Raw genomic sequence first — 14702 nt, 5'->3', positions numbered from 1 at the left:
GTAGATATTAACTTAGTGAGAATATGGTAATAAACACTCTTATCTAACCTCGCCCTCAAATGAAAATATATGCAGAGATAGAAGGCTAAGCTTCTCTTTTACAGTGAGAGATTATATTAGAAGATATTCTCATAGGATTAAGGTTTTGGCTTTATATTAGATAAGATTAGACTTAACTTGTCATTTTGAAAGAATAACACTTAATGGAATAATGTTATTTTAATTATAATAGGTCATCAGGTTTCCTCATTGGAAGGGGAATCCCAATTAAGAAAATGCCTCTATTAGATAACCTATAAGCAAGCATATATAGTAGTGATTCTCAACCTTCCTAATGCTGTGACCCTTAAATACAGTTCCTCATGTTGTGGTGACCCCAGCCATCAAATTATTTTTGTTGCTACTTTAAAATTGTAGTTTTGTTGCTATTCTGAATCGTAATGTAAATATTTTTGGAAATAGAGACTTGCTAAGAGGTTGTGATCCACAGCTTGAGAATCACTGATAATAGAGTATTTTCTTGATTAATGATTGGTGAATCCCTTCCCCCATTTGAGTGATGAACTGGATTGCAGAAAAAGGCAAGCTGAGCAAAGGCATGAATATCAGGCTAGTAAATAGCACTTCTCCATGGACTCTGTTTCAGTTCTTGCCTCCAGGTTCTTGCCTTGGCTTCTTCTTGTCTTGAGTTCCCTCAGTGAAGGATTCTGACTCTTCTCAATATACTTGTTTTAGGTTTTTATAACAGCTATAAAAAGCAAACTAGAACAATGTGTCAAGTACACAGATACTCCATGTGTTACTGAATATTTAATAAGCAAGTATGATCAGAGTGTTTTCAAGTATTCCAAATAAAGATGAGAAGAATTAAGTAAAGGAGAACTGAACTATGTGAGTCCACAACAGCATATGTAAGCTCTGTTAAACTAGCATTATATCAGTCAGTTCACACATATATTAAGAAAGTTCATAACAACACATACAAGCTCTATCAAAATAAACTCTGACATCACAGCAATCAGTCCACATAAGTATGTAAGAACTGATATGCTGGACTGATCCTTGCCACCTAGGCACCAACTTGTAAGCAGTGAGTGTACAAGTAAAAATGTAAGGAATATTTTCTTAATAAATTATTTGTAAGTGAAGGGTCCTGGGGGTACCTGGAAGAGAATGGGGGACAAGAGACGCGAAGAAGGATGCCAAGACAAAAGTCTGATCAAGGTGACTTTTCTGATCTTTTCCAAGGCTGAATTTATACCATAACATGGGTAACAGAGGGAGGGGGAAGTAAGAAACATTCATACAGGCCAAGAACACAATATTTGGGTGGTCAGGGAATAGGCTGATGTTGACAGGATATCAGAAAGGTCACAGGTTTGTCATATCTATTAGTAAGCAGGATGTTGGTTTTTCAGAAAGGTTACAGGTCATCACATTGGGTATCTTGACGTATCATATTATTATTCATTTTGAAATGAAAACATTTAATTGGGGCTGGTTTACAAGTTCACACATTTAGTTCATTATCATCACATCAGGAAGAATGGCAGTGCACAAGCAGACATGGTGCTGGGGAAGAAACCAAGAGTTAGTTCTACATCTGGATCAGCATGCAGAAGAGAAAGATACACTGGACCTGGCTCAGGCTTCTAAACACTTAAAGCCCACACTCAATAACACACTTTATCCAACGAAGCCACAACTAATGCCATTCCTTAAGCATTCAAATATATGAGCCTAAGGTGGCCAACTTATTCAATCTACCACATTCCAACCCTGATCCCCAAAGGTCTGTAGCCATATCATAATGCAAAAATCCATTCAATCCAACTTCAAAAGTCCACAAAGTCTGTCACAGTCTCAACATTGTTTAAAACCCAAAGTTCAAATCTCTGAGACTCATGGTGACCTCTTAGCTGCAACCCTGTTAAAATTTGTTAGAGTTGCCTTGGCATTTCCTCACAGCAAAAGAAACCCTAAGACAACATATGGTGCTACTTCTGACATTCCCAGGGACTAGACACACATGTGGTCTAAGTGCATGTAGATAAAACACCCATAAAAATAGGTAAATAAAAATAAATATCCTGGCCACATCTTGATACCAGCTATCTGACATTCTTATATGAATCTAATCAGCAGTATGTTCCTATTACCATAAATAGAAGCTTTAATAATTGTTGGGAGCAATGCCCTTGAAGCCCTCCATTGTTGATGTTATTAATATGGTTAGAATTAAATATGACTGGGTTCATTGAAAATCCCCAGCCAGCTACAGAAGACTAATATAAATTTAAAAGCATATCACATACTTCCAACATCCAATGGTACAGAATATCCATTATCATTCCAAAAGGGAGGAAAGGGAGTAGAGAGAGGACATGATGGACTGAAACAAGACCAAAAACAAACTCCAAACCCTGTATCTTCATGTCTAGTGTCAATGTGTTCTTCAGGTCTCCAACTCCTTTCAGCTTTGTTGATAGTAACATACTTCTCTCTTCTGGGTTGTTTCCACTCTTGTGAATAGCTCTTCATGACAGATATCCTACAACTCTGGCATCTCCACTATCTTGGGGTCTCCAAGGTAAGCCAGCATTCATCTTTACAGCTCAATGCAATGACCTCTTTAGGCCTCTATGCAGGGACACCCCTGACGTTTGTCTGGCTTCAGCAGCCTTAGTCTCAGAGGAAGATGCCTCCTATCCTTGACTCTAAAGCCAGAACTACATTTCTGAAGCTGCCCGGTTCTGCTGCTTGCTGGGACTGGAATGTGGCCCTCTAATAGATTTTCTCCAGCTTTCTCATTTTAATGCTTTACTTCACTGCCTAAACTTGGCTGTCCTGAAATTTGATCTGTAGACCAGGCTGGCCTCCAACTCAAAGATTCACCAGTTTCTGCCTCTGGAGTGCTGCTAGGATTAAAGGTGTGCACTGCACCAGACCCTAGACTTTTTAAAAATTCCTTTTTACAAGTTGAAAAATCTAGCTGAGTTAGAATCTTGCCTGAGGCCACCATTACCTTTATTCCATTTAGTGCTTGGTTTGGTGTTTCTTTAAACCTTTTGATCTCCTTTAGCACTAGAATTGACTCCATAATACTTCCTGGTGCCCCCTTAAGACTATAATTTTTTAAAATTATTCTTAGCTCAGTTTGCTTTTTTTCACTAAAGAACAGCGTAGGTGTGGCCACTAATAACTGAGCAACACAACGCTGTCTGGAAATCTCCTCAACTCTTCTATTTAACCTCAGGCAGGTTTTTTTTTTTTTTTTTTTGTACAAGATCAGAAAAAAAGCCACATCCCTCACCAAAATATCGCAAGAATGATCTCTAGGCCATATACTAATATTCTTCTCATCTGACACCTCTTGAGCCAAACCTCCACAGTTCAATTCACCCTCAGCACCACTGTCTTCTACGTTCCTACTAACATGTAGGTGTCCCATTAAACCCCAGTTAAAGCTTTCAACTGCTTTCCTATCTAAAATTCCCAAGTCTGAATTCCTCCAAACAAAAGTATGGTCAGACCTATCACAGCAATACCCAAGTCAGTCCCTGATACTGTGAGGCTCAAAGTGAGTCTTAACTATTGGGAGACCCCTCAAGTGAGACACGAGAATGGAGTTTGATGCAAACTCAAGAGGTTTATTTTTTCAGTGCGTCGGGGTAGACCTTCAATCAGCCCTGATGGCGAGTGACTGGAAGGCGACCTCAAATGGATATAACAAGCAGTTTTTATACTTTTTAGGGGTACAGGTTGCATCAGCAAGATTACAGTTTAAACTTATTGGCTAAGCATATTGACCTTTGAATCTATTGGCTAGCAAGCATATGACATTCATTCGAGCTCTACCTGGGACCAGAGGGTCAGGTGACTATGTCAGTACATTCTTTGACTTTTCTTTCTTTCTTTCTTTCTTTCTTTCTTTCTTTCTTTCTTTCTTTCTTTCTTTCTTTTTTTTCCAGAGCTGGGGACCGAACTCAGGGCCTTGCGCTTGCTAGGCAAGCGCTCTACCATTGAGCTAAATCCCCAACCCTTCTTTGACTTTTCAAGAATGTCCCTGCTCCTCCTGAGAACTGTGAGTGGAAAATGAAACTTGGCCTAGCCTTGACCCAAGGTGAGAAGCTGGTACTTGGCCTAATCCTGACCTGAGGTGGTGGGTGTAAAGCTGGCGAAAGCTCCTAGGGTCCCCATAACCTACCTACTTTCTATCAGGCCAAGCCTCTTAATAGCTCCTACACTTTAGTAAGAACTAGGGTCCTTCAATACTAACTACTGTCTTAGGTTCTATTTTTGTGAAGAGATACAATGATCACAGTAACTCTCACAAAGGAAGACAGTAAATTTGGGCGGACTTAAAGGTTCAGTTATCTTTATGCTGGGAAGCATGGCAGCATGTAAGCAGGCATGATACTAGAGAAGGAGCCTGGAGAAGGAGTCAAGAGTTTTACATCTGACTGGGCAGGCAGCAGGAAGAGAGAGACATACTGAACCTGCCTTACTCATCTGAAAACCCAAAGCCCACCCCCAATGGCACACTTCCTTCAACCAGGGACACCTATGCCAACAAAGCCACACCTCCTAATGCCACTCCCTAAGCATTCAAATGCATGAACCCACAGGGAGTCAGTCTTATTCCACAGATGCCTGAGATTGAAGCTACAGACAGTTAGGAACTGCCGTGTGGGTTCTGGGAGTCAAACCCAGATCTAGAAGAGCAGTAGTGCTTTTAACTGTTGAGCCATCTCCCAGTCCTTTCAAAGAGTTCTAATCACTGATAGGACATCAAGTTAAGAACTCTAAACAATTATGGGTCAGAGTTTTGACTGTGGGATGGCAACTCCATCCCTTACCTGATGCTCTGTCTTTCTGCTGGAGGTGGGCTCTACAAGTTCCCTCTCCCCACTGTAGGGCATTTCATCTAAGGTTTCTCCCTTTGAGTCCTGAGAGTCTCTCATCTCCCAGGTCTCTGGTACATTCTAGAGGGTTCCCCCACCTCCTAGCTCCTGAGCTTGCCTGTTTCCATTCTTTCTGCTGGCCCTCGGGGCTTCAGTCATTTTCCCCCTACCCAATATCAGATCATGTTCCCCTCTTCCCCCACCCTGTCCCCGTTTCCTCCCAGGTCTCTCTGTCCTTCTCTACTTCCCTCCCTCCCTCCCACCATCCCTCCCTCCCTCCGTCCCTCCCTCCCTCCTTTCTTTCCTCCCTCCCTCCCTTGTGATTGCTTTCTTCTCCCTCCCAAGTGGGCTGAGGTGTCCTCCTCACTTGGACCCTTCAGCTTGTTGAACTTTTTGAGTTCTATGGACTGTATCTTGGGTATTCTGTACTTTTTTTCCTCTGGCTAATATCTACCTATTAGTGAATACATACCGTGCACGTCCTTTTGGGTCTGAGTTGTCTCACTCAGATTGATATTTTCTAGTTCCATCCAATTGCCTGTAAAACTCAGGATGTTCTCATTTTTAATAGCTGAGCGGCCAAACCTCTGATCCATAATTGTTCCTGTCTAAAAGAACTCCAGGGATGGAACTGGAGAAGAACCTGAGGAAAAGAAGGTCAAGGGACCGGCCCCAAATGGGATCCAGCTCAAGGGGAGGCTCCAAGGCCTGACACTTTTACTGAAGCTAAAGAGTGCTCATGAAAAGGGACCTATCATAACTGCCCTCTGAAAGATCTAACAAGCAGCTGAAAGAGTCAGATACAGATATTTGCACCCAACCAATGGGCAGAAGCTGCTGATCCCTCTGGTTGAATTAGGGAAAAGCTGGACGAAGCTGAGGAGTAGGGCCACCCTGTAGGAGGATCAGAAGTCTCAATTAACCTGGACCCCTGAGATCTTTCAGATACTGGATCACCGGGCAGCACGCACCAGCTTATATGGGACCCCAACACATATACAGCAGAGGACTGCTGGGTCTGGGTTCAGTCAGAAAAGATGCACCTAACCCTCAAGAGACTGGAGGCCCCAGGGAATTTAGAGGTCTGGTGAGGTAGGGAGTGAGGACATCCTCATGGAGATGGGAGTGGGGGCAAGGTATGGGATGTGGAACAGTAGGAGGGTGGACTGGGAGGGAAATAAAATCTGGAGTATACAAAAAAGAGTAAATAAAAAGAAGGAAAATAAAACCTCTAAGCAAAGGATCCAAACTTCAAAAGCACTTTAGCACTTTACCCACTGAGCCATCTTTCCAGCCCTTCATATATGAAGCTGTTATCAACTATGAGTATAAGCTATGTTTTTATTCCGTTTATTTTTCCTTCTTACCCTTAGAACCCACCAACACAGATTACTACAATTGAGCAACAATGGCTTGAAATAACAGAGGACTATTTGCTTCCATATGCCTATGGGTCTCAGTTTTGTTCTGCATCATCTATTCTTTTAGGACACACGCTAATAAAGCAGATCACTTGTCAAGCATGCTGGTCACCTAGTAAACTGTGTGGGAAAGCTCTCAACGTTCAGCCACCAAAGATGTAGAAGCTCCCCATGATGTGTACCATTGTATTGTGTGTGTGCACATTTCTGTAACTGTAATTTTTCAAACCCTGTTTTTAATGATGGCTGTTAAATGCTTTAACCTGTTAGCCCACCGCCTACCAGAGGTAATGGAAAAGAAAGGATACGGGGGAGGTGGACCTGTTTAGAAATGGTTCTTTGGAGCAAATATCATTTGCATTGTTAGGAAACCAATAGTTCAGTTCACAGGTCAGCAGCAGCAGCTCCATCTACTCGCAAGCACTTCACAGATACATCAGCAGTCCAGTCGAGTACTGCCAGGATAGCAGCAGTGGTAACACGATCAGCAGGAACAGGCCTCAGCCAAATCTGCAGGAGGCCCCAGGGCCAACAGAAATGCTAGGAAAAGTTCTTGGCTGTGCCTCTCTCAGAGAAGCGAAGATCAGCAAAGACTTGAGACGAACAAGTGTTGCTCAGCTACCTCTACCAGCAACCCGGCTAAGCCAAGCCCAGCCTCTCCCACAGTCCACTGGGTCCTATTTATTCTCCCTCCAAATATTACATGTCCTCCATGGGTCTTGCCTCAGCAAGTGTCTTGCCTCACTATGTGAGCCTGACTGAGCAAAACGCCATGTGAATCTGTATCGCCCCTAAGATCACCATACTCAGAGGAGGTAGGTTTGAAGGTGACCAGAATTGGTACTTCAAAACCAGTACCAACTAGGTGATTCTTACATGTTACTAAGCTTCACTCCCAATGTGAGATGCAACCCCAAATCCCTCGGGAACACAGCTTCTGCGCGCTGACCCTGAGGAAGTATTTCTCAAAAAATTTCACCTCAGTGATGCTGATCTCTTCCTTTTTTTTTTTTAAAGATTTATTTATTTGTTATGTATAAGTACACTGTAGCTATCTTCAGACACCAGAAGAGGGCATCAGATCTCATTATAGATGGTTGTGAGCCACCATATGGTTGCTGGGATTTGAACTCAGGACCTCTGGAAGAGCAGTCAATGCTCTTAACCACTGAGCTGTCTCTCCAGCCCTGCTGATCTCTTCTTAAGCATAGTTGACTCTTCAGCCTCAGCTGACCAGCATCAATTGTCTTAGTAAAGTAGAATTTTCACTTTACTGGTTCTTAATTTAAGCTATCAATGGCCCTTACAGACTCTTTAAATGGCTCTTAGAACTTTCTTTTGGGACTCCATTAGTTAGGCTTTCCTTATAAGCATTGCTCTCAAACATGGACTTCCTCAGTCTTAGCACCCCATACCTGTGTTCCAGGAGACCAAGGTTGTATTTTGACTTGGTATTAAGACTTGGAAATGTGTATGAATCTTTTCCCTAATACCATTTTGGGTAGCATAAAGGCCCCAGGATTGAAGTGATCATGGGGAGAAACTAATGCTTGCCATAATGTAGCAGGGTAGGAGTTCCATTAGGGAGGCCAGGAGAGGTTATTGATGAAGATGCAGTCTCCATTACAGTAGAGATCTCAGAAAATTGGAGATGCCGGAACCATGGGATTACCATAAAAGTAAGTTACACATGTGCAGCAGATCTGGCCTGAGCTTCTAAGGTAAACCATCAGTGCTGCCCAATCTTTTTTGAAGCCATAGGATTATGAGTGAGTGCCAGATGCTGGATACTGAGCAACAAGACTCGATTTACACACCTAGACTTTTGGGTGTGCTTTGATATGATTATAGCTGTGCTATGGTTCTCCCCTCTGTGAATAAGAAAGCATTCAGCTTATTTCTGATTTTATACGAGCCCACAGATCATGCTGGCTACTCTTATGTCAACTCGATACACAAACTGCGGAGGGCAGTCTCAACAAAATATAATACAATCCCCCAAACAAACGAACAAACAAACAAACAAACAAACAAATACCTAACCAGAGTAGTCAATGGTGGCAATGAGAAGAAACAAAGTAATTGTGTTTCTCCTCTGTTCCTCAGTAGACTTTCCCCAGTATCCTTTCCAGTTTTCAGATTTTCCCAACCTCTTAGTTTTGAAGCATCTCAAGACTGACATCAGCTTGTTTGTTTGTTTGTTAGTTTATTTATTTAGCTATATTCTCTTAGTGATTTAAACCAAAATTCAAGCTGAGTCTCCATTTTGGTGTCAATGGACTTATCTTGAGTCCAGATCTTGCTTCTGAGCTCCAGGCTTATATATGCAACGGCTAATCCAACATCTATTTGTTCTTGGCAGTCCAATACCAAGTCAAACACAGGGCCAAACCTGAACTTGCTACTCTTCCCCCTTGATGTCATGAGCTCCCTGTCTCTCCCTGGAACACTCTCTTCAGAAAAATGGCTGGATAAGTTCACCTTCTACTGCCTGTGTTCACAAAACCCATCTAATAAATACTGCATGACTGTCCTATTTAACACTATAGCCTGCTCCTTTCTCTACCACTAGACATCATCTCATCATACTCTAGCTATATACACCGGACACTAGCACACCCAATTTCATAAAAAGAGTTCTTGTAGAAATATTTAAACCCAACCCGGGGCTTCTACCCTACCTTTGACCATTTAGTCCTGAATAAAAAACACACATAATCTCTATATTTATAGTAAGCCTTAATCAGCACAAAAGCTGGGCAGATACCTATTCTCTATGCTATTTTGTCTATTTTCCAGACAATGATCCCACTATATAATATGCCATGTTTGGTCTGGGCTCCTCTTAACTCCAATTAGCCAACCCACATAGCCATTATTTTAAGATTTGTATCCCATGGCAGCTTTTTCCTTTTTCCACCTTTTTCTTTTCTCTCATGGTCCTCCTACCCGAAGCTTGGGAACTCGAAACCCCGCCTACGTCTCTTCTGCCCAGCTATTCCTGTCAGCATCTTTATTCACCAATCAGAGATAACTTGTGGGCAAGGTTACATAGCAACACCTGAGTCTATGTGTAGTCTCTGGAAACAATCAATATTTAGCATAGCAAAAAGACCAAACCTCAACAAGTACTATTGAACTTAAAGACAAAGATTAACTCCAATTTGGTAGTAATAGGTGACTTTTCTACCTCACTTTCTCCAATAGAGAGATCATCTGAAAAACAAAACAGAGAAACATCAAAATTAAATACATAAAATAGACCTAACAAATATCTGTACAGTATTCTATCCAAACACCAAGGAACATGTGTACCACCCAGCCCCCCAGAGATGCATCCCTAAAATAGTATATATAATATATTCAAAAATCAATAGACTATATTGGAACAATATTGAAACTATTGTAAGAGTAAGATTGATTATTGTCTAATAAAACTTTTTATGTGTATAAAATATTTGTACTTGTAAATAATCATATCACTCTAAAATTTTAAATGTTGTTAGTATAGCTAACATCATAAGTAAGTTCTTATTCAGTAAATTTCATAGTAAAGACTGTAGGTTTTTCATTAAACTGCCAATACCCATCTCTGGCCTTGTCACCTCCCAGCTTTGAAACCATGGATCTCTGGATCTCTGTTTCTTTACTTGTATGTAAAGTGGGCACAGGAATAACAGTGACATCATAGGATTTTTAATGATATTTACGGACACGCACAAAACATTCAACATTTGCCTGACACACAGGTCCTAGAGACCAGTCATACTTGCTATCGATTTTGGGTTTTCAAGAATTGTTTCTCTTAATGAGAAAAGCAGGAAAGATACTCCCTTTGTTTCATATAAGAAACGATAGATTAGAAAGGCTTGAGGGTATGGAAAAGATAATTCTGGATGTATTCTGTGAACTGAAGTTTACAGAATGAAAGGCCACTCTTGAATATTCTACAAGTCTGATATCTAACTAGAATTTAATGATTACAGAGAGTTGGAATGTTGTTAGTCCAGAGCCAGATTAACTTGTACTGTCTCCCTTCATCATGGTTCATTGTGCACATCTGTGTCTGGTATAATGCCTTTTCAGTTATTAGGTAAATTCGGCCGATTGTAGTAACTGACCAGATTGCTAAAAGCTCATTTAAACTCAAGAGCTAAGGAGGTCATCCAATAGTATTTGGAGCATATATCAGTCTTTCCTGCCTTGCTAAAACACACCTGGCTGGTGGCTCCCACAGATATAGTTGAAGGCTGACTTGATTTATTACTTTCTTTTGTTATGTGCCTCTAAAAGTTGTGACTATGTTACCATCACACTATTCAGGGCAACCTGGGTCTGTGTTCCTGAATCATGATGACATATATCTACATCAGAATAAGAAAAAAGTGTCATTCTCTTTGATGTGAGGGTTGGGCTTTGCATTAACAGTCAAATTGCTTACACAAATTGCTTTAAAGTTTCTGATAATTTTTAGGGAAATTTATAAAATGTTCAAACTGTGCGGGAGCCTCGAATTCTTCACCCAGAATCCGAGTCATTCTTGTTCGTGGTAAAGCTGAGCAGCTACTGATATTCATATATGCATTATTTAGAGCTATGCATTGTAGTAACTGACCAGATTGCTAAAAGCTAATGACTCAAGAGCTAAGGAGGTCATCCAATAGTATTTGGAGCATATGTCAGTCGCATAGCTCTAAAACGATTTTTCTTATTGTCTAGCATTGCATTATGATACCCAACAAGAGATGTAAATAATCAACATTGCTTATTGTTCAAAGAAGTCATCATACCAGAAATGACAAAAGTAATTAAATATTAATCTCTTTTTAGAATTCGATTTACCAACAAAATTCGATTTACCAACAAAATTTGTTAGCTAAAAACAAAAAACAAAACAAAAAAACCCTATAAAGTGATTTTCTTTCTTACATTTTAAGGGGAAATCTATAGTTTTATAAAATAAAACCCTTAGGAATGATTTGCTTGAAATGTACAGAAAAATCATTCCTCTCGGATGAATATGCTCCCATTTTTATAGCTGGAATCATTTTGGAAGCATGCTAATTGCTAAAATTCTCTCTGTCTCTCTGTCTCTGTCTCTGTCTCTGTCTCTGTCTCTCTCTCTCTCTGTGTGTGTGTGTGTGTGTGTGTGTGTGTGTGTGTGTGTGTGTGTTATTTGTGCACATGAGTTCAGTACCTGTGGACTGCAGAAAGGGCATCAGATCAATTGACTCTGGAGTTATGGGTAGTTATGAGTAGCTCAGCATGGGTTTTCGTAAGCAAACTCAGTTCCTCTGGCAGAGTGGCAAATGCTGTTAACCACTGAACCATCTCTCCAATCTGATGCTAATTTTTAATGAACTAAGTGTAGAAATTATGCTGTGTCCAGCTATAAGTTACTCTATAGTGTGTAGAGCAGTAATATTACACACATACATACACACTGACACACATACACAATCTCATACACACACATAATCTCATACACACAATTGCACACACACATACACACAGTAAGTAGCTAAATAAATAAACAAATATAAATGTAACAAAATTGTACTGACAAATGAACCATTATGCCCCACTGGTGGTAATATAAATTAAACTTGCCCCCATGGGGAAAAAATAAGGCATGCTTCAAAACATTAAAACAAGAATTACTATTTGGTCCAGCTACTCTATTCTACGATGTGAAGTGGGAACGCAGAAGAGGAACTCCCACACCACGTTTATTGCAGCAGTGGTTACAGCAGCTAGGATACAGATTCAGGTTATGCTCACACTAACAGATGAATGGGTGCTGCGGACAGAGCAGGTATGTGTGCCCTGAAGTATAGTCCCGCCAGGGGAAGTACAAAGTCCTACATTTTCAAGAAGGCATCATAGTACACAAACGAAATGAGGCATAGGAAAGTAAGTAATGCCTATTGTCTATGTAGGCATTCAAAGGGCCAACCTGGAAGTAAGATGGGATGGCGAGAGGCTGGGAAGGGTGTTAGTGGTTGGGCACAGATGGAGGAAGGGTGGATGGGTATGACCTGCCTGTGGTTATATATTACGGACATACCACGGTAAACTCCATTAACATAAGAACAGATGAATTTTTTATAAAAAATAAATATATAAATCTAGAAACCATCATCAAAACACCTTCTCAAAGCAATACTATTAGCCAAAGTGAGACAAATGAAAGGAAGTTAGCATAGTTACGTGTCTGCCAAACAAAGGCAGTCAGGACCTGGCTGGGATCGAATTCTAGTCTGCCATACACTAGCTTTGTGATGTTGAGCAAATTACTAAGCCTCTCTGTGTCTCGGTTTCTTTGCATTATAAATGAGGCCAACGGCAGTACCATCTGCTTCTGGGGGCTGTGGTCAGGATCAGTTTACCTAGAATCAATACCAACAGTTCCTGGCATTCATGGTTATATGTGGGTAATTGTTATTTGTTTAACTCTAAACGGATTGTCTTGGCGCTAAAATATAATTCCACAAGTAATTATTTGATGAAAGGGAACTTGAAAAGTAATTTGGTCTTATAGTTAGATCATTTTCTTCTTGAAAATGTTGGAATATCCACTTCCTGTAGAGGCAACTCAGTGAGAGCACACACTTCTGTGGACTTAGAAGTGTTTTTATTAGAAAAGAAAGATGGCTGTGTTGTTGGATGGACTCTTAAGCCAGGAAACTGGTGGACATTATATGAGTTTATTTTAAAAATATCTGGAAAGAATCTTTTAAGGGGGATTGTTTACCTTGTTTTCCTTCTTGTTAGTAAACTATATTTAGGTCTTCCAAAGCAAGCAGCAATGTTTCCTGAGGGGAACTGTCACAGCTCTCTTCTCCATTAGCCAAAGTTAACTCAGCATGACCAACAGATTTATGAAGACGCCCTTTGTCCTATGCTCTGAAAGTGAAGTTTAACCTAAAGAAAGATGTCAGTAAATCAATCCAAAGGCAAGCTTTCTGAACAAGCATCCATTGGAGACTGAAATGAAGGGCCTCAGCTCCATGGTCAGTTTACCCTCAAATGTGCTTACAGCACCCAGAGAGGGGATACTAACTCAAAATATGAAAAAAATGCCTCAGATGAGGTCTTAAAAGTAATAGTGTAATATCAGAAGCTATGCTTTGAGGAGGCATTGCATTCTAGGAGGATGGTCAAAAATAGCCTAAAAGGTTTGGCTTTGGTATATTTCTGGATAATAGCATTGGGAGAAATGATATTTATGGCCCCAAGAAATAAGAGACAGGCACAGGGGGAGGACAGACATTCCACTAAACACTGGGAGCAGAATAGTCTTGAATAATTCTTCTGTAAGAGGGATTAGGTTTTATTAGGAAAGACAAAAATAAGATAATAACTAGCTACAAGAGTGTGAAGTGAATAGGGCTGACTGACGAGATAATGGTTGGAGTGGTCAGTCTCAGGACTTATTTTCCAAGTAGAAATCTTAAATGAGGCTTCTGATCCATGTTTTATGTTGAACCCAACCTTGTAAAGATGACTGTGACTTAGTATTTAACATTCCTCACAAATTCATCCTAGCATCCTTACAGCCTCAGCAGGGAAATGGTATTTTAAAATTGTGATTTAAGAGGATAGAAGATGATTGTAAATTTAAAACCTTTTGCTAATCCCAATGCTTTACAGGCTACTGGGGTTCTGAACAGAAATCTTCACTGGAAAAATCATGCAATGGCCGATATAGAACAGACAGGAGAAAGCAGGACAAAGGCCAGAGGTAAATTTCAACTTAGTACCATCATTGGTTCATTTCTTATGACTGGTTTCTTTGTCTGTAAATTAAATATGAGACTATATTCAACTTATTAAAGACTTAAATTATTTTATGATAATTAATAATAATAATCTTGGATGCACAGTGCGTGTCTTCATATGCCATAGCTGTAGCAAGTCACCATGACTTTAGCACTGCAGTACTCTTTGATGTCCCCTTTTCCCATGGCAAGCAACAAAGCACCAGTACGTACACCAGACCTGGATAATAAAATAGAGCACCCAAACCATTAAGTAAAATGAAAACCCTGATGAAGACATTTCCCAGGCTATGGTAAGAATTTGAATGGCGGCTTTTGTACACACTTTCTTCCTCCAAGCTCTCTGCATGGTTTAAGTGTAACATTTTAGTCATTATTTTTCCTGAGGAGTCCTGGGCTATGAGAGCAGGGTACTAACTGAGGACTGTAATTTCATGAGGTAGTTACAAAGTTTCCTGTCAGAGGCTGAGGTTTGATGATGATCATCAGCATTAGGCGCTCTGCTCACCAACATCCCTCCCGAGACGTTATAGCAACGGCTTTTTTTGTTGCCCACTCACTTAGAAGTCAATGTCCACAAGATCTAAAAAACATGC

General features: G+C 40.5%; 1 long non-coding RNA gene across 1 annotated transcript in view; it reads left to right on the top strand.

Annotated features, from left to right (window-relative positions):
- LOC134485600 (uncharacterized) overlaps nt 1-14702 on the top strand; it is a 54420-nt gene that overhangs the window by 5339 nt on the left and 34379 nt on the right. The window contains exon 3 of the long non-coding RNA XR_010063754.1: nt 13979-14069. This is a non-coding gene — a long non-coding RNA (uncharacterized LOC134485600). The remainder of the gene's footprint in view (nt 1-13978; nt 14070-14702) is intronic.

The sequence above is a fragment of the Rattus norvegicus genome, chromosome 2 (genome assembly GCF_036323735.1).
Source record: "Rattus norvegicus strain BN/NHsdMcwi chromosome 2, GRCr8, whole genome shotgun sequence".
NCBI lineage: Eukaryota > Metazoa > Chordata > Mammalia > Rodentia > Muridae > Rattus > Rattus norvegicus.
Note: the sequence above shows the minus strand (reverse complement) of the source record. Positions and strands in the feature narration are given on the sequence as shown.